Source organism: Hemitrygon akajei, chromosome 14 (assembly GCF_048418815.1).
Source record: "Hemitrygon akajei chromosome 14, sHemAka1.3, whole genome shotgun sequence".
NCBI lineage: Eukaryota > Metazoa > Chordata > Chondrichthyes > Myliobatiformes > Dasyatidae > Hemitrygon > Hemitrygon akajei.
The window spans coordinates 86,544,386-86,564,439 of record NC_133137.1 but is presented as its reverse complement, the minus strand read 5'-3'; positions in this window follow the sequence as shown (position 1 = coordinate 86,564,439).

The window sequence follows — 20,054 nt, the reverse complement described above, 5'->3', positions numbered from 1 at the left end:
CAATTTACAGACTGATTTTAAAGGACTCTACAGCTTATGTTCCCTGTATATTTTTTTATTTGCACAGTTGGTCTTCCTTTACACATTTGTTGTTTGTCAATTCTTATGTATAGTTTTTCATGATTTTTATTGTATATTCTTATTTTCCAGTAAATGCCTGAAAGAAAATGAATCTCAAAGTAGTATATGGTGACATGTGTTTTCTATAATGGAGGAGTTTAGGACCAGAACACAGCTTCAGAAAAAGGAGCAAACACGAGGAAATCTGAAGATGCTGGAAATTCAAGCAACACACACAAAATGCTGGTGGAATGCAGCATTTTGTGTGTTTTCAGAAAAGGAGGACGTCTCTCTAGAATAGAGATGAGGAGGAATTTCTTTAGCCAGATGGTGGTAAATCTGTCTGATCACTACCACATATGGCTGTGGATGCCAAGTCATTGGGTATATTTAAAGCGGAGGTTGCTAGACTCTTGATTAGTAAGAGCCTAATTCCTGATTCAAAAATTACGGGGAGAAGGCAAGAGAATGAGGTTGAAAGGGATGATAAATCAGATATGATGGAGTGGTGGTGCAAACTTGATGGGTAGAAGGCCTAATTCTTTTCCTATGTCTTAGGCTCTTATGGTCTCAAGGTAATCAATATATGGTGACATATACTTACTTTGATAATAAATTTACTTTGACTTTTCCTTTTGAGATTTCCACCCCAGCAGAATGATTCAGTCTATCTACCCTGTTGATGCATCTCATAATTTTATACACTTCTATCAGGTTGCCACAATCCATATTTCAGGTAATGTCAAAACTGTGTCACAAACTGGGAGTGATTAGGAGCAAAGATAGAGGATTGAGGATCTATGCTATTCGCATTATATATTTATAGGTATTAAGGATTTGCAGCAGTGCATTGGTTAGTGTGCAACATGGAATTTTAAAAAAAAGCATTCAATAATTATAAAGAATAAAGGACTATATAAAAATGAAATTAGAGGACAAAGGACTGAAATGGAATATCTATGTTAGTATTCATAGAATGAGGAACTTGGAGAAATCAACACAAATATTATAGAAGTCTTTGAAAGGAAGACAGAAAAGAGAGTGGATGAAATACTATATGCACAAAAGATGCGTTGATGTGTTGAATCTGGGCAGAGAGCTGCTTGTGTTGTGTAAGGCAGGAAGGCTTTTATAGACTGAAATGCAAAATGGTTTCTGTTTTAAAAAATGAAAATGATTTTGAGAATCTCTCCCCAGATGAGTTGTAGAGACCCTATCACAAAACAAAAAATATAATTGTAAAACACAGAAGAGTACAGCACAGGAACAGGCCCTTCAGTCCACAATGCTGTGCCAAATTAATTAGCCTGAGACGCTGAATCCCTTCTGTCTACACAATATTCTTATTCCCTCATTCTCTGCATATTCATGTGCACCTCTAACAGCGTCTTAAATACTCCTATTATATCTACCTCCAACACCACCCAACCAGTGCATTCCAAGCACCCACCACTCTGTGTAAAAAAAGACCCTGTCCTGCACATCCCTATTGAACTTTTCCCTTAAGGGCATGCCTGCTAGTAACAGAGATACCTACTCTCTATTCTATCTCTGCTCTGCAACATCATATATTTCTTTCTCAGCCTCTTACAGTCCATCGAAAACAACCCCAGTTTGTCCAAAAAAATGCTGATGGAACAAAATAAAATACGACATGTGTCAGAAATCTAAAATAGAAATAGAATGTGTTGGATACACTCAACAGGTCAGGCAGCATCTGTGAGATGGGAAATGAAGTTAATGTTTCAGGTTGGAGATTCCATCAGGAATGAGTTCTGATTCAAGATTTAAGTTTATTTGTCATGTGTACATCAAAACATACTGTGAAATGTGTTGTTTGCATTAAGAATCAACACACACCTGAGTTTCTGGGGAGCAGCACACATGCATGCCACAAATTGCAGCACACATTGAATCTAAAATGTGAACACCATTCCTCCATTCCATGCAGGAAGGTGCTGCTGAGGCAAAAGAAATATCACTGTGTCAGGAGTTGTGATGTTCTTCCCATGGCTACATGGAGTTCCTCTCACATTCCCAAGGCATATGGATTAGTAGGTCCATTGGATGTTATTGGGTGGCAAGGGTTCATTGTGCAAAAAAGGGCCTGTTACGGTATCTCTAAATATTAAGAGCAATAAAATAAATTACCTTATTGAATAGCAGAGAAGTCACAACTGGCAGACTGTTTCATTTCTTTATGTTGTGGAATGTGGAAAGAACTGAACCTTTTTAATGATTAGTAACATTTTATGCTATTATGCAAGACCCACCATTCTACTAGATTACCACATAATGACAAGGTAAAATTATACCATTCACAAGACTGAAGGATAACACACAGTAGTGCATTAGAACAGGCATAAAATGGTGCATTTCATAGCAACATTGGCATTACTTACATATAATAAAACAGTTCCGAGAAACTTTCAGGATTGCAGTTGTGATCAAGCTCTATTAAAACAAGTGTCTCTTGCCTTGGCTGGGAAGTGAAGCAGACAGTATGATTTATTAGAAGAGAGATCAGTCTATTCACTTTACATGCGCTGTTGGTGGATGCAGTCGGTGAAATATTAGAGATAAGAGCTCAATTTCAAAGTGAGCTAAACAGTTTCATATCCAGCAGATTTTGCAATTTGTATTAAAAATACATACATATATTGAGCTGGCGAGCAAGTGCGTAGTTTGTGCAGGAGTGACATTGTTATCGATTTTTTTGTGGAAAAACTCGTTCCCTTTGCTTTTCTGTGTTGCATTCATACGACAGACAAAGGTTATCAGTTCTCAAAGAGCTTGTATTTTCCTCCCTCTGCTATTTTTAGCAAAGAAGAGTAGGCTTCGCTACAAAGCAGGGAACACCATTTTATGTTCCTGTCCAGGCTATTCACTAAAGCAGTGAACGCAGCAATGCGCTTTCAATAGTTAGCTCGGTGAAACTCCCGAGATAGTTTTCTTCTGCACAAAGAGCAAAAATGAATGGAGGAGAGCAGGTTATTATGTTGGCGCTGTCTGTTATGATTAATATGTAACAAGGAGCAAGAATTCTGCACAATTTGATGTGAAGGAAGCAGTGCTAATTTAATCAAGAGGCGCCGATAACTCAGGAGAGGAGGCTAGATTTTCACGTTTACTTTTGCTCTGAGGTCGCCGCCGACTCTCTTATTTTAGTCGGTCGATGCCAGTATTAAAATAATAGCGACCGCCACATGCAGCCCATGTTTGGGGAATGAATAAACAAGATTACATTAGAACAGCGGAGTTCATTCATATTGCGTTCGTCTGAAAATATTGACTAGAAATATCTGCTGAACGAATTTTCGTTTGTTTATGGTTGTTCATTTCAGTTAACAAACGGATGGCCACCTCCACAAATTTAACATTGTCTGTCAGAATCACCTTATGTACAGGCACTCCTGTGCCTAGTGTCACTTTATGTACATACTTCAATCTATGTATATGAGCAATCTTTATTTACTTATATTTATTGATTTTTTTTCTTTCTCTTATTGTGTGTGTTTTTATTGTGTGCTGTATCGAATCCGGAGTCACAATGATTTCGTTCTCCTTCATACTCGTGTACAGAATATGACATTAAATCTTCAATCTCGAATCTTAAATTTATGTTGATTTTAATTTTAAAGGAAGGTCACAGGCATTCAATTTTAACCATTCGACAGACTGAGTTGCGATATCCCTGCCCCGATCATCCAAGTGCAAGAGAAAACTCCTCACAGTACGCCAGTATTTGTTATTGATTAAATCAAACTTGCTGCCTGTGTGGAGGACAACACATGCGAATCCAAGAGCAACAGCCAATCTGCTTTCGGAATTCAGCTGAGATCTTCCAAGTGGGTTGTTGGTTCCTCCAGATTCCAACGTCTGCAGGTTTCTGCACCTCCAATGCGAAAAGCTGGACATCCAAAAGAGCGCTACGTGCTCAGTGTCAGGCGGATTATCCTCGGGAATGGAAACAGATTCAAAACATCTTTTTATCAGGATTCTGTCCGAGGACAAGTATGTTTTATGTTGCAGAGAAAGAGAGGTGAAGAGATCAGTGAGGATATCAGCGTTATAGTGTAGACCAGCTTTGGCGAGGTAACAGTTATTTTAACAATAACGTAATGATTCTGTTTATTACAAATTTTTTAACTGGATGAAAAGTAATGGAGAGAAATGGAAGTATAAGAGGTTGTAACGTGATACTGCCAGAGTTGTGAACAAAAACAAGAGAATTTAGACTTTAAGACCATAAGGCATTGGAGCAGAAATTTGACCCAACCAATCTGCTCAGCCATTCCATCATGACTGATTTATTAGCTCTCTCAACCCCATTATCCCGCCTTCTCCCTGTAACTTTTGTCACCCTCACTGATTAAGAGCCTATCAACCTCCACTTTAGATATATCTGATGAATAATTTACCTGAAATTATAAAAAAAATAATCACAAGATTATCACAAATGTGCCTGGTTTGAAGAGTCACTGTTTATGGAGCTGATGCAAGGGTTATTGTAGCTGCACCAGAGAACAAGGGCAGAGATTTCAGAGTGAGAGTGGGATGGAGAATTCAGATGACAGATAAATGGAAGATTAGGATCATCTTGCAGACTGAATCCAGAGAAATGGTCCCTTCTTGTCTATGTTTGGTTTCGTCTGTGCAGCAGAGACCACATCGTGCCTTCAGGCTCCAGTACCTCATCCACAATGGCAACAATGAGAAGAAGGCAGCTCTGGGGTGATGGAAGTCATGTTTGGTTTCGTCTGTGCAGCAGAGACCACATCGTGCCTTCAGGCTCCAGTACCTCATCCACAATGGCAACAATGAGAAGAAGGCAGCTCTGGGGTGATGGAAGTCCTTCATGATGGATACCATCTCTTAGAGGCATCTCCTTTTGAAGATGTCCTCAGTGCTGGGAAATTTGGTGCCCAGGATGGAGCTGGCTGAATTCGCAACCCCCTGCATCTTTCCCTAATCTTGTGCAGAGGCCCCTCCACACCAAATGGTAATGCAACCAGTTCTACCTCTCCGTGGTACATCTGGAATCTTTTGTGACATAACATCTCTCCTCAAACTCCTAAGCAACTATAGCCCCTAATGTCCTTTCTTCATAATTGCATCAATATGTTGGGCCCAGGATATAACTTCAGAGATGTTGGCGCCAAGGAAAGTGAATTGCAGCTTTATCTGAACATCTAGAGCAGGCAGCAGTCACCTCAGGATGTTTTGAGAGTGAATTTAGGTCAACAGTTTTCTTTCACTTCGTTTCTGCAGTGACATTATTGGTGGTAAAGCTCACAGCTCCATTGATCTGGTTTCAATCCAGAGTTCTAGTGGCTGCTTGGAGTTTTCATCTATCCCTGATGCCACATAGGTATTACCTGAGCATTCTAATTTCCTCCCACATCCCAAAGACGTTATATCCCAAAGATTCATTGTCCTTAGTTTTGTAGGTGAGTGGTGGTAGAATCTGGAAGGAGTTGAGAGGAAAATTGGGAGAATGGGTTACTGGGAAAATTAATGTGGAATTTTATTACACTGTGAACTAGCATTAAACTGATGGACCAAAATAGCCCTCTGTCATGTTATAAGAAAATTGTGAGGAGATTAATATCTCTTCTGCTATTTTACCCAATATCTTCTGTGCATAAAAGGCATACAGTAGAATATAGCACTGATACATTATATTATCAAAAGCAGTTTACAGTACACACCATATTCCCTATCAGTTGCAATGTAAGATAAAATGATAGTTAAAGGTTAGATTTTTTTCTGAAAGGCTGTAAAGATGGCTTCACATTGTGAACAATTTTATCATGCAATTTACTGAAACAAATAGTGAGGAAATGGCTTCAGTGATTTAAAGTGAAATTATATTTTCATCACAGTTACTTATGATATGAAGCTATTTTTAGTTTCATTTACAGGGCAGGAATATAAAATATTAACTTCAGTTCCAAAAGTATTTCAGATAACTATATGAATCCTGAAACTAATCAAAACCAACACTATTAGCATGATTTACAGAGGTTTATTTCAAAAGCATTTGACTAAAGTCATCTCATTATCTCATTGCTGCTCATGAAAATCTCTTTGGTGAATTTCCACCTACTCTTAATTTGAGGGAAAAATAATTAATTGATAGACACAATAGAATTGAATAGAGACCACATAAAATGGAAAAGTTTGAATTTACTGTGTATTCATTACAAATAAATAGATATATATTTGAAAGAATGAAATATTTGTAAGTATTAGTAGAGCAAAGGAGAGGTGGTAATTGTACATTAAGCACGTCAGAAGAAATCTCAGCTATAGTTGTACATTTAGTTTAAAAACAGTGATAATAACAAGTGTATAAGGACTTTAGTTTAACCAATTTCAGTTAAACTACAATTCTTTCTATTCATTCTCTTCCCTAATACATTCAGGAAATGAAGAATATAATAAAGGGAAGCTTGTTTTTTTTTAAATTTTAATAAGTTAACTTCAGTGAAAGGGAATCAGCTGTGCTTGGAGGCAAGTTCCTCCCCAAGTCATACACCAACCTGACACGGAGGTATATTACCATTCCTTCATTGTCACTGAGTCAAACTCTTAGATTTATTTTAACGCAGTATAAGTCAGTGATACTAAATATGTTTGATTCCAGCAACATTGGGAGCACATTGACCATATAATCAGCTGTTTTAAGATGGTTTACATTCCAAGGGGATATGGTGATTGATAATGAATGCAGACCTTACCTATGTTGCTCCCCATGATGTTGGAGAGAGATGAGCAGCCAATTACATTCCTCTGTCAAGCACTGCTGTTTTTAGATAACTTGTCTATCCCTGAGCAAAACACACATCCCTGACCAGGCATACCTGACAAATTTGCACAGAAAGCCAAAATACCCATGGCAGTGGTTTATTCTGTATTTTTTAAATATGGAAGTAGAAAGCTTACATTAACTAATTTTCATCTATCAGCAAATCTTTCAAACCCTAGAATCAGAATTAGAATCAGGTTTATTATCACTAAGATATGTTGTGAAATATGTTGTTTTGCAGCAGTACAATGCAATAAAAATATATATACTATAAGATATATATCTGCACATATATATAGAAGATAGTAATTAAGTAATACAAGTGTACTGCCTTGGACAGTCCAAGCCCTGGCTACAAAAGTAGGGTTGGTCATAGGTTTAGCAACTCCAGTACATAAAAACCCAGAGCTACAGAAATCCCACAAAAGCACCAAAAACTACAACCTTGGGAGAGGAAGGTCTTCACCCTAGAAGGAGATGAGCTACACATGGGAACAGTTTGAAAGATTGGCCCAGGACGGAGGATTCTGGCAAGTTGCTGTTAGTAGCCTATGTCCCAGTAGTGGTGATAGGCTTAAGTAAGTAAGTAGAACAAAAAGAGAGCAGAAATACTGAGGTAGTGTTCATGGGTTTATGGACTTTTCAGGCTGTTGGTGGATGGGCAGAAGCTGTTTCCAAAACATTGAGTGCAGTCTTAAAACAGAAGATGTTGTCCAAATCTTCATCATTCCTCTCTTTACACGTGGAACGGTTAACCTGCTCAATGCTTATTATAAGTTAGAAACAGAATTTGTTTCCTCTGAGGCATGGCATTCAAGTTTTCAGTCTCCCAGGAACTCATTGTGAGGTCTGTGCTCTATCTGTGCCTTGCCAAGAAGCAGCAGAGTTACTGGCCTTAAGTGAGTCATATGTGAGTACTGACATGATAGACTGGAAGGAAATTCAAGTGGGGACAACATCAGCCGATGCCAGTGTCCTGGCTATGCTCTGGTGGTTTAAACCAAATTTCTACCTCATCCTCTTTCTCACGGAGCTACTTATGTTAGGAATCTGCAGGGGCGGACTGCAACTAACTACATAGCATGCCGTGGTACACTTCAGCATTCAAACCGTCCACTCCATTTTTGACACTTTCACCGTTGATAAACTACAATGTGACTTGGATAGGCTGAGTGAGTGGGCAGATACTTGGCAGATGACGTTTAATGTGAATAAGTGTGAGGTTATCCACCTTGGGAGTAAGAACAGGAAGGAAGATTATTATCTGAACGGTGTAGAGTTAGGTAAGGGAGAAATACAAAGAGATCTAGGAGTACTTGTTCATCAGTCACTGAAGGTGAATGAGCAAGTGCAGCAGGCAGTGAAGAAGGCTAATGGAATGTTGGCCTTTATTACAAAGGGAATTGAGTACAAGAGCAAGGAAATTCTTTTGCATTTGTACAGGGCCCTGGTGAGACCACACCTGGAGTATTGTGTACAGTTTTGGTCTCCAGGGTTAAGGAAGGACATCCTGGCTATAGAGGAAGTGCAGCGTAGATTCACGAGGTTAATTCCTGGGATGTCCGGACTGTCTTACGCAGAGAGGTTAGAGAGACTGGGCTTGTATACGCTGGAATTAAGGAGATCGAGAGGGGATCTGATTGCAACATATAAGATTATTAAGGGATTGGACAAGATAGAGGCAGGAAATATGTTCCAGATGCTGGGAGAGTCCAGTACCAGAGGGCATGGTTTGAGAATAAGGGGTAGGTCATTTAGGACAGAGTTAAGGAAAAACTTCTTCTCCCAGAGAGTTGTGGGGATGTGGAAGGCAGTGGAGGCCAATTCTCTGGATGCTTTTAAGAAGGAGCTAGATAGGTATCTTATGGATAGAGGAATCAAGGGATATGTGGACAAGGCAGGAACCGGGTATTGATAGTAGATGATCAGCCATGATCTTAGAAATGGCGGTGCAGGCTTGAAGGGCCGAATGGTCTACTTCTGCACCTATTGTCTATTGTCTATGTTGCACTGCCAGTGTTGCAATTGAATATCATTGCTTTGGTCATGTTACTCATCAACTTATCCTCACATTATACAAGATTAACTCCAGCGATGCCATGTTTGATAGAAGCTCAAATTACGCAATGTTTGGCACTCTGATATTTTTAATTGTCCTGATGGAGGATTTGGGCCTGAAATATCAATGGCTCATTTTCCTCCCTAGATGCTGCCTAAAGCCACTGAGCTCATCTATCATCTTCTGTGTGTAGTCTTTCTTGTGTCTCCAATTATTAATTGCTTTTTTTTCCAGAAGGCATTTATTGCCCAACCGTATTGGTGGTGAACTACATGTTGGAGAACTTGCTATCCTTCTGATAAAGTCACTGGTGTGGGAGTTCCTGGATTTAAACCCAGGGAAGGTGAGTTTTTTTCTTAGTCAGAAAGGCGTGCGACTCGGAGGGGAACCTGTAGGTCATCGTGCTCCCTGCCGATCGTGTGTTCCCTGCCATTGTCCTCTTTTGTGGAAAAGGCTGCAGGTTTGGGAGTTAGATGTAACTTAGTGACACAACCAGCTATGTCTCTGTAACTGAGAAATATGGAAGTCTTTATTCACACAACAAACCTCCAGGAGAAACCATAAGAATCTCACTCTCCTGACTGACTGTTTTGTATTTCTTCAAGCACAATGATAATAGTAAACAATCAACTCAAGGTTCAGGTGCTGTTAGCACCTACTTAACTTGAAGATTCTCAGATAAATTTACAGAATTACATATTAGACCATAAACCATAAAACATAGAAGCAGAATTAAACTATTCCCCCCATTCCATCTTGGATCATTTATTATCCCTCTCAACCACATTCTCCTATCCTTTGACACCCTGACTAAATAAGAATCCATCAACATTCATTTGAAGATATACCCACAGCCATCTGTGGCAATAATTTCCACAGATTCACTACCCTTTATCTAAAGAACTTCCTCCTCATCTCTGTTCTAAATGGGCATCTCTCGATTTTGAGAATGTGCCCTCTGGCCCGAGACTCCTCCACTATAGGAAACATCCTCTTCATATTCACTATTTATATTCAATATTTACGGTGGTGGAACATCCTGACTAACAAAACCCCCTTTGAATTTTCAATACTGGTGTTGGATCCCCCTTTTATTTACAGTGTTCAGAGATAGTGCCATGATTATGCAACTAACTCCCATTTGAATAAGCAAAGCAGCACTGTGAGGATCATGTTTGTTGATTTCTCAAATGCCTTCAATACCATACAGCCTTCATCGCTGGGAGAAAAGTCTGTTCAATGCAGGTTGGCCATTGCATTACAATTCATCGTATCTTGGACGTGATTTGGCAGACCACAGCTTGTGTGGCTTCAGAGTTGTGTGTCAGATATGGCTATAAGCAGCACTGGAGTCCCACTGGGGACTGTATTGGCTCCTTTCTGATTTACCCTGTATATCTTGGACTTTAGATACAACACTGCCCATGTCCTCTGCAGAAATTCTCTGATGACCCAGCAATAATTTGGTGTATAAAGGGAGGATGGGAGGATGAATTCAGGGTCCTGGTGGAGGATTTTGTCAAATGGTGCAAGCTGAATCATCTGCAGTTTAACATCAGTAAGACAAAGGAGATAGATAGATAGATAGATACTTTATTCATCCCCATGGGGAAATTCAACTTTTTTTCCAATGTCCCATACACTTGTTGTAGCAAAACTAATTACATACAATACTTAACTCAGTAAAAAATATGATATGCATCTAAATCACTATCTCAAAAAGCATTAATAATAGCTTTTAAAAAGTTCTTAAGTCCTGGCGGTTGAATTGTAAAGCCTAATGGCATTGGGGAGTATTGACCTCTTCATCCTGTCTGAGGAGCATTGCATCGATAGTAACCTGTCGCTGAAACTGCTTCTCTGTCTCTGGATGGTGCTATGTAGAGGATGTTCAGGGTTTTCCATAATTGACCGTAGCCTACTCAGCGCCCTTCGCTCAGCTACCGATGTTAAACTCTCCAGTACTTTGCCCATGACAGAGCCCGCCTTCCTTACCAGCTTATTAAGACGTGAGGCGTCCCTCTTCTTAATGCTTCCTCCCCAACACGCCACCACAAAGAAGAGGGCGCTCTCCACAACTGACCTATAGAACATCTTCAGCATCTCACTACAGACATTGAATGACGCCAACCTTCTAAGGAAGTACAGTCGACTCTGTGCCTTCCTGCACAAGGCATCTGTGTTGGCAGTCCAGTCTAGCTTCTCGTCTAACTGTACTCCCAGATACTTGTAGGACTTAACCTGCTCCACACATTCTCCATTAATGATCACTGGCTCCATTATGAGGCCTAGATCTCCTAAAGTCCACCACCATCTCCTTGGTCTTGGTGATATTGAGACACAGGTAGTTTGAGTTGCACCATATCACAAAGTCCTGTATCAGTTTCCTATACTCCTCCTCCTGTCCATTCCTGACACACCCCACTATGGCCGTGTCATCAGCGAACTTCTGCACATGGCAGGACTCCGAGTTATATTGGAAGTCTGATGTGTACAGGGTGAACAGGACCGGAGAGAGTACGGTTCCCTGCGGCGCTCCTGTGCTGCTGACCACCGTGTCAGACCTACAGTCTCCCAACCGCACATACTGAGGTCTATCTGTCAAGTAGTCCACTATCCAATCCACCATGTGAGAGTCTACTCCCATTTCCGTTAGTTTGTGCTGTTAGATGGTGATGGACTTTAGGAAGACTAAGCCTGCACTGCTCCCTGTTACTATTAATGGTGAGGACGTGGATGTGGTGAGGACCTACAAGTACCTGGGGGTGAACCTGGATGACAGACTTGAGTGGAGCACCAACACAGAGGCTGTGTACAAGAAGGGCCAGAGTCACCTCTACTTCCTGAGGAGACTGAGGTCCTTTATAGCATGCAGGCCTCTCCTTCACATGTTCTACCAGTCTATTGTCGGCAGTACAATTTTCTATGCAGTGGTGTGCTGGGGCAATGCCATCAACACAGGTGATACCAACAGGCTCAATAAACTGATCAGAAAGGCTGGCTCTAGACAGCCTAGACACACTGAAAGGAGTCAAACTAGACACACTGGAGGCGGTGGTATAACACAAAATCCTACGGAAAATCATGGCAATTCTGGTCAACGTTTCTCACACTCTGCATGTCACCTTTGTTGAATGAAGGAGCATTTTTAGTAGAAGACCAGAACCAATCCGCTGCTCCAAAGGGCGCTATATGAGGTCATTCTTACCCTTGGCCATTAGCTCTATGATGAGTCAGCCTATAGCCGGGGAAGTGATGACCCTCCCCCCCCCCGTTAGACTGTTTGAGGTAACTTATTTTTTATTCTTTCTTACTTCTTTTCTAATATTTTATATTTGTATACCTGTGCACTTGCAGTGCCACTGTGACTGTAATTACCTTTGGGATCAATAAAGTATTTGTCTATCTAACCAGAAGGCTAAGTGGCAAAATAGATTTGACTTAAGTGGCAGGGGTCCATCATTAACAATACACTAACAGCAGAAAGATTCCTCTTTTGTCTGTCCCTATGTAATTTTACTGGGACAGTATCCATTAAAAAGAATGTTCCAAACACAGTGATCATTTTCACTAACCACAAAGTATCAGTTGGAAGTTAAATTATGTACAGGTTTTATTTCCTGAAGACTGGTTCTCATTTTAATTAATCCATAATTATGCTACCAATAATTTCATAACTCCAAAATAATCCCTAACAGTGAACATAAGAAGAAGAGAAGCAGAGGGAGATCATTCAGTCCCTGATGCCTGCTGTACAACTTAAAATAATTTTAGCTAATCTGTGAGTTCAGCTGGTTTTCCTGCACTATTTGAACAGGCATGGTGGTTGACTCAGTTATATTTGATGGGATATTCAGAGTGTATCATATACCTGCCTGTAGTGAGGTGCCTCAGAATCTGGAACTGACTCTATTGTTCTTGTCCAAATTAAAGCTCATTGGAATGGTGGTACTATTGAAGCAGCTCAAGTGAATCACTGCAACAGATCAGTCGACAGCACTGAGCAGTGGCAGAGTTATCAAAATATGTCTCAATCTTCCCTTCTCTATATCTGCATGAGTAACTGGGACAAGATCTGTCAGCTGTCAAGGGGGTCTATCTACAGATCCAACCGTCCTTTCTCCCAGTTACACGCACAAAATGTTGGAGGAACTGAGCAGGTCTGGCAGTATCTATGGAAAGGTGTAATGTGTCAACGTTTCAAGCAGAGATCCTTCATCAGGACTGAAAAGGAAGGGGGAAGAAGCTAGAACAAGAAGTTGGAGAGAGGGGGAAGGAATTCAATTTGGGAGGTGATAGGTGGAGGCAGGTGAGGAGGAAGGTATTTGAAGTGGAAGGGGAAGAAGGAGGGAGGATGAAGTGAGAAGCTGAGAGGTGATAGGTGAAGCCAGGTGAGGGTGAATGTGGATGGGTGGGGGTAGGGCAATGAAGTGAGAAGCTAGGAGATGATAGGTAGAAAAGGTAAGTGTTGAAGAAGAGGAATGTGATAGGAGAGGAGAGTGGACCATGGGTGAAAGGGAAAGAGGGCCATCAGACAGGGGTGACAGGCAGGAGAGCAGAAGAGAAGAGAGGTACTCTCTCCTACTTGTTCCATTTCCTGCATCACATGCACTGCATGCCTTTCATCACACTAAAACACTTCAACACTATACATTTGATGTGTTGCACTGTCGTCACATAGGTTGCATGGCAGCCACCTTTCGCATGGCAAGCTCCTATGATCTCTCCCTTGCATGTTCATAGAAACTACACTCCCTGGCTTAATTGACGTGTCACGATTTGGAACAGAATTTCAAAGCCAGTGTACCATCGACCATTTCAAACACAGACAGACTCTCACACTCACCATGGGCATCATATTTTCTCTTTTACTACTTCTTGTATTGTTGACGTAGCTTATTTATTTCGGCGAACTTCTTGTCAAATAATTCTACTTTAGTGGCAGTCTCCTCTTTCTGCACAGACAGCTGAGAAGCCACTATGAACATATTCAGCTTTAAATGAAAGCACTTGAGGCACCTTTCTAAAGCACAGTGCAGAAATACAACAGCTGCCTACATCCTATTCTTATCCCCAGGTCTTAAATTTATTTTAAAACTGCTTAGGTAAGCAAACCTTGGCACAGACACAAAACCACCTCTCTCTCGCTTTCTGTTGGCTATGTTATTTGATTCTCTCATTTAAGTGGCTGTAATGGCACAGAATAACCATTTTACTCAGGGACAATTACACAACTGTGCGACAAAACAAGCCTAATGTAGGACAGCATGGAAATGTGATCTTGAATTCAGAGCACCTATCATAGTTTGGAACAGTTGACAACGATGTCGCTTTTAGAGCAGAGAACCTTCTGAACAATTGCTTTCAATCAAGTAGTCATTATCATTGCCACGAGAGAAAAAAAATCCTCCTTTAAACAGTAGATACATTCCTATTTGGAAAGCGTATCACGTAACAAAGCTTTGCATTTTACTGAGCAGCATTTAAATTGCACAAGCTCTTATTAACAATTGGACAAAATGGCAAAACATTTTGCCAACATTATTAGTCTTAAAAACGTCTGCTAATTAAAGCATAAGCCTACAGCTTTACCTTTTTAGTTCATACATATCTGAAGAACTATTTGTTCAGCGTTTATCACTGTTGCAATAGAAGCATATCAGATGATTTACTTTGGCATTGATTTACTATTAAATTTGATTCCTGTATGAAGGTAGCATAGAATTAATATAATTAAAGGTGGAATTTAGGTTACCAAATGCAGCAGGATGGTTTCATTGGGTAGTGAAACTACCTTGATATGATTTCAGTATCATGTTGCTGTAGATTATCCAATAAATGTAAAGAGTTTAATTGTTTTAATGGCACAACTTTAATCCTGCCCCCACGATGGAACACCATGGACCAATTCCAGTTCCAGCTCCAGTTCCAATTCCAATATTTGCATGATCATTTTTTACACCAATATCTGATTTTGTATATTTTCTGTTTTTCTTCACTGTCTTGTATCATTAATGTATAATTTATATTCTGTATATTGTCTATATCTACATGGCTGTGATGCTGCTGCAAGCAAGTTTTTCATTGTACTTGTGTTTCACTGTTCTTGTGTATGTGCAACAAACTTGACTTGACATCGGAAATGTCGCAGCCATCTTTCACACAGCAAGCTCCTGTGAACATCAATGCGATTTTAATGATGCTGAGTGAGAGGAAATTCCCTATGGTACTGTAACCAGAACTGTACACAGCTGTGTCTTAACCAATGCTTTATAAAGCTGTATCATAACCACCCTACTCTTATGATACATGCTCTGGCTAATATCCTTTATGCCTTCTTCACCTCATCTATCTGTGCTACCACCTTCAGGGGAACTTGAACTTGTTAACCCATATCCCTTTGTTGTCGGTTTCCATAGCATGCCTTCTCGGCTTTCAAAATTCTGGTGAATGTAAAGCCATAGAGTCCTGCAGCACAAAAATGGACCTTTCAGCCCATTATATCAATAGTATGTTGTGCATCAGGTATCCATCTATGCTAACTAAAGAATTAATAATAAATAATTACTTTATAGAGCACATTTCATTGAGATGACATAGTTCAAAGTGTTTTACAATGGGATAAAGTGCAAACATGAAACTAAAATGAAAAGTAAAAATAAAAATAAACATGAAATAAAAGACAGAAAATTAATTAACAGCAATATTAAATAAGCAGGTTTTGAGCTGGCATTTAAATGAGTCAGCTGAATCTGCATCCCTTATAGTTTTAGGTATTGAATTCCACAGTTTAGGAGTATAGTTCAAAGAAGTTTGCAAGCCAATTATATTTTATGGAAGATTGTTTAAATTTAAGGGACCGCAGAAGAAGATCTGAGAGGGCAAACTGGCTTATAAAATTAAAGAAATTCTATGATGTACTCCGGTTCCTATATTATTGAGTCATTACCAATGCTCCTAAAGTTCCATTCCCAACATTTGCCCTTACGACTCCTCCTAAAGGGCACAACCTTTCACATATCGCGGTTAAATCTGCCCATTTTGCTAAATGATCAATATCATCCTGCAACTTACAACTATCATCCTGACTATCAACACTGTTGCAGATTTTTGTGTCATCTGTAAACTTATTAATCAGGTCTTCTGCATTCTTAGCTAGATTTTAACACATCAGTAGAAGTTGCAAGACTGATATTTATGATATACCTCTTTTTAACACTTCCAATCACTAAAACAACACTCCACCATCACTCTCTGCCTCCTACATATTGAGCCAATTTTCAACCCAATTTGTCAATTTGCTATGGATACCAGAGGCATTAATATTTGGGGCAGTATTCCATGTGGGAACTGTTAAAAGCATTACTGAAGTCTATGTAGAATTGTTCATTCATTCATTATTGCCATGTCATATGACATAGATGGTCATAGTCTTTCCATGACATGATTGCACTTAGCTAATTTTCTACAGAAGTGGGTTGACATTGCCTTCTTCTGCGCAGTGTCTTTACAAGACAAGTGACCTCAGCCAACATCATTAGTCTTCAGAGATTGTCTGCCTGTCATCAGTGGTCGCATAACCAGGACTTGTGATATGCACCAGATGCTCATAGAATGATCTACCACCTGCTCCCATGGCTTAATGTGACCCTGATCAGAGGCTAAGCAGGTACAACACCTTGCCCAAGGGTGATCTGCAGGCTAGTAAAGAGAAGATGTGCCTTACACCTCCTTTGGAGGAAAGATATCTCCACCCTCCCTCCCTGTCACGTAGAATATTGACCTAATTGACCCAATTTCTCCTTGTGTGTCAGGCCAGCAAGCCTTCTTTGAACTCCAAACTTGGCAGAAACGCCCAGTCTCATAAAAGAGATCAAAGCTGAGAAGTGACTTGGGAGAGGTGTATAAGATAAGATGCAGGACAGACAACGACTTTTTCCCCGGTTGAATTAGCTAATATACAGGGCAAAATCTTAGAGGAAATTATAGGAGGGTGACAGAGATGAAAACAGAGAATGTGTGGGCATGGAGTACTCTGCCAGACATAGTGCTAGAGGCAGATATACTAGGGATATTTAAGTAGCTTTTAATAGGCACATGGATGAAATAATGATGGAGGGCTGTGAGAGAAGGAAGCATTAGATTGATCTTGCAGTAGATTAAAAAGTCCACAGAACACCTTTTTCCCCAAAGGGCCAGTATTATGCTGTACTGTTCTATGTTCTATGTTCTATGTTTTAAAGCTACCCTCTAATCTCCAAATAGGATCTCACCGAAACCATGTACACTAGCCGTAAGACATCCCCAACTCTGTTCTTGAGATCCTCTTGCAATGAAAACCAACATTTATGTTTGTCTTTACAAATGTTTGCTGTACCTGTACACTTACTTTATATGATTCGTATACAAAGACACACAGGCCTTGTTGTTCTCACCTTCTTACCTGCCTATCACCAGATAATGATTTGACTTTCTGTGTTTAGAACCAAAGTGCATAACCTCACATAGACATGCCTTATATTTCCTTACAGCATGAAGAAGGCTATTTACAGTAGCTCTTTGAGTGAGCAATCCCATTGCCCTGGCTAATTCCGGTTCTCTAACTAATTTTCTCTTAATGTGGATGAAAGGAAAATGGAGAGTTATGGACGATGTAGAAGGAACTTCACTCACTTCAGTGCTAAACTGATTCGATAAACTCAGGACTCAGTGTCAGGGACCCTACAACTCATGTTCTTGGTATTACTTACCTATCTATCTTTCTATTTATTCATTCATTTAGTTGTGTATTTCCACAGTTTGCACATTGGTTGTTAGCCAGTTTTTGTATGTGTGTAGTTTTTTATTGACTCTATTGCACTTCTTCATCTACAGTGAATGCCTGCAAGAAAATGAATCTCTAGGTAGTATATGGTGGCATACACATATTTACTTTGATAATAAATTTACTTTGAACTTTGAAAGGGTTAGATTAATGATGGGGTAGGTAAAAAGGTTGGCACAACATTGTCGGCCACAGGGCCTGTACTCTTCTTCCATGTTCTATGTCCTGTATCCTGTTCTTCCAACACACCCCTTCACAGCATCCCACCCTTTGATTTTCCCACAGCCACACACATTGGCGTGATTTACTGTGGACAATTAACCCACTCGCCAACACACCTTTCAGGTGTGGGAGGAAACTGGAACACCCACGTTGACACAGGGCGAATGCACATGCTTCACACATGGGGCTGGAGCTGGGTGGTAGCTGCATGACCTGCAGCACCACTGCGATACGTTGACCCACTCGCTGACTTGCCTAAGTCACTTTCTCTGCTGTTCTTCACAGCTCGCCCCCAGCTTTGGATTGTTGGCTACCTGAGAGACATTACCCCAATCCAATTCATTAATATATACTGTGTTTAGTTGTGGCCCCAGTACTAACTCCTGACACCACCCACTAGTGGATTGGATGAAGGAACTGGATTATTCCTATTGTATTTGCTCTCCATCAACCAATCCTCAGTCCGTGCCAGTATATTACTCCCAACCCCAGGTGATTTAATTTTTCACATTCCTCACTTTCATGAGACCTCATTAAAGACCTTTAGAAGGTCCATATCCATTGGTTTAAGTTATCTACTGTACTAAAAAGAAAATTCAGTATTTATGTTAAACATGATTCACTATGATAAACCCATGATGAGTTTAACCAGTCCCATTAATGTTTTTCAAGTTTTCCTTTGAAAGTTGAACTGGCAATAACAAGTCATTATAGTGTTATGACCTTGGGTTATACCATCTTCTCACTGTTACCATCAGGCTAGAGGTACAGAAACCTGAAAACCCATACCACTTGGTCCACAAATAGCTGTTTCCCTTCAACCATTCAGTTCTTGAACCAAATACCTCAGCATAGGAACACGATAACTTCTTTGATCACTTTGAATTAAAATGGGCTTTTTTGTTTCATAACCATATAATCAAATAACAATTACAGCATGGAAACAGGCCATCTCGGCCCTTCTAGTCCATGCCGAATGCTTACTCTCACCTAGTCCCACCTACCCGCACTCAGCCCATAACCCTCCATTTCTTTCCTGTCCGTATACCTATCCAATTTTACTTTAAATGACAATATCGAACCTGCCTCTACCACTTCTACTGGAAGCTCGTTCCACACGGCTACCACTCTCTGAGTAAAGAAACTCCCCCTCATGTTACCCCTAAACTTCTGCCCCCTAACTCTCAACTCATGTCCTCTAATTTGAATCTCCCCTACTCTCAATGGAAAAAGCCTATCAACGTCAACTCTATCTATCCCCCTCATAATTCTAAATACCACTATCAAGTTCCACCCCCCCAACCTTCTATGCTCCAAAGAATAAAGACCTAAGTTGTTCAACCTCTCTCTGAGGTTGCTGAATCCCAGGTAACATTCTGGTAAATCTCCTCTGTACTCTCTGTATTTTGTTGACATCTTTCCTATAATTAATTGTGTTATTTCCTGTAAAGATTATGTATAATACTTCCTACGCCCATTGATGCTAATGCAAGTTAGCTCTTCATTGTACCTTGTCCACACAGGTACTTGCATGTAGGACAATGAATTTGACTTTGATTAATTTATGTTTCATTTACGTTTTTCTTGTGAGTGCCACTATGCTGTTGCAACTAAGTTTTAAATTGCATCTGTACTTGTGCAAGTTCCAGATTCAAGATTGTTTATTGTCATTCATTGGTACACAAGTGTAAAGGAGAATGAAATAATTGTTGCTCCAGGTCCAATGCAGCATTAAAAAACATTAAAAAATGCAATAAGCACAAATAGCAATAATCACAATATGAAAATAAATATGACATTGACTTCAACTCTGAGTTTGGATTGATTTGTTTGGAGCATCAGAGGCTGAAGGAAAACCTGAACGAAAAGCTCTTGACTACCTCTCTCAGTTGCTCAGTTCTTGTCCTTTTAACATTTCACTTTCCACTGCTTGAATCAGCAGTGCTCTACCTACCACGATTCTGCTGTTGTTTGTTGTTTTTTATAACTTCCATCTATGATGTTTATTCAAGGAATTTAATTGCATCCTTGTGCAATCTGAGCTAATCTAAGCTATAGACAGGGTAGATAATCAGATT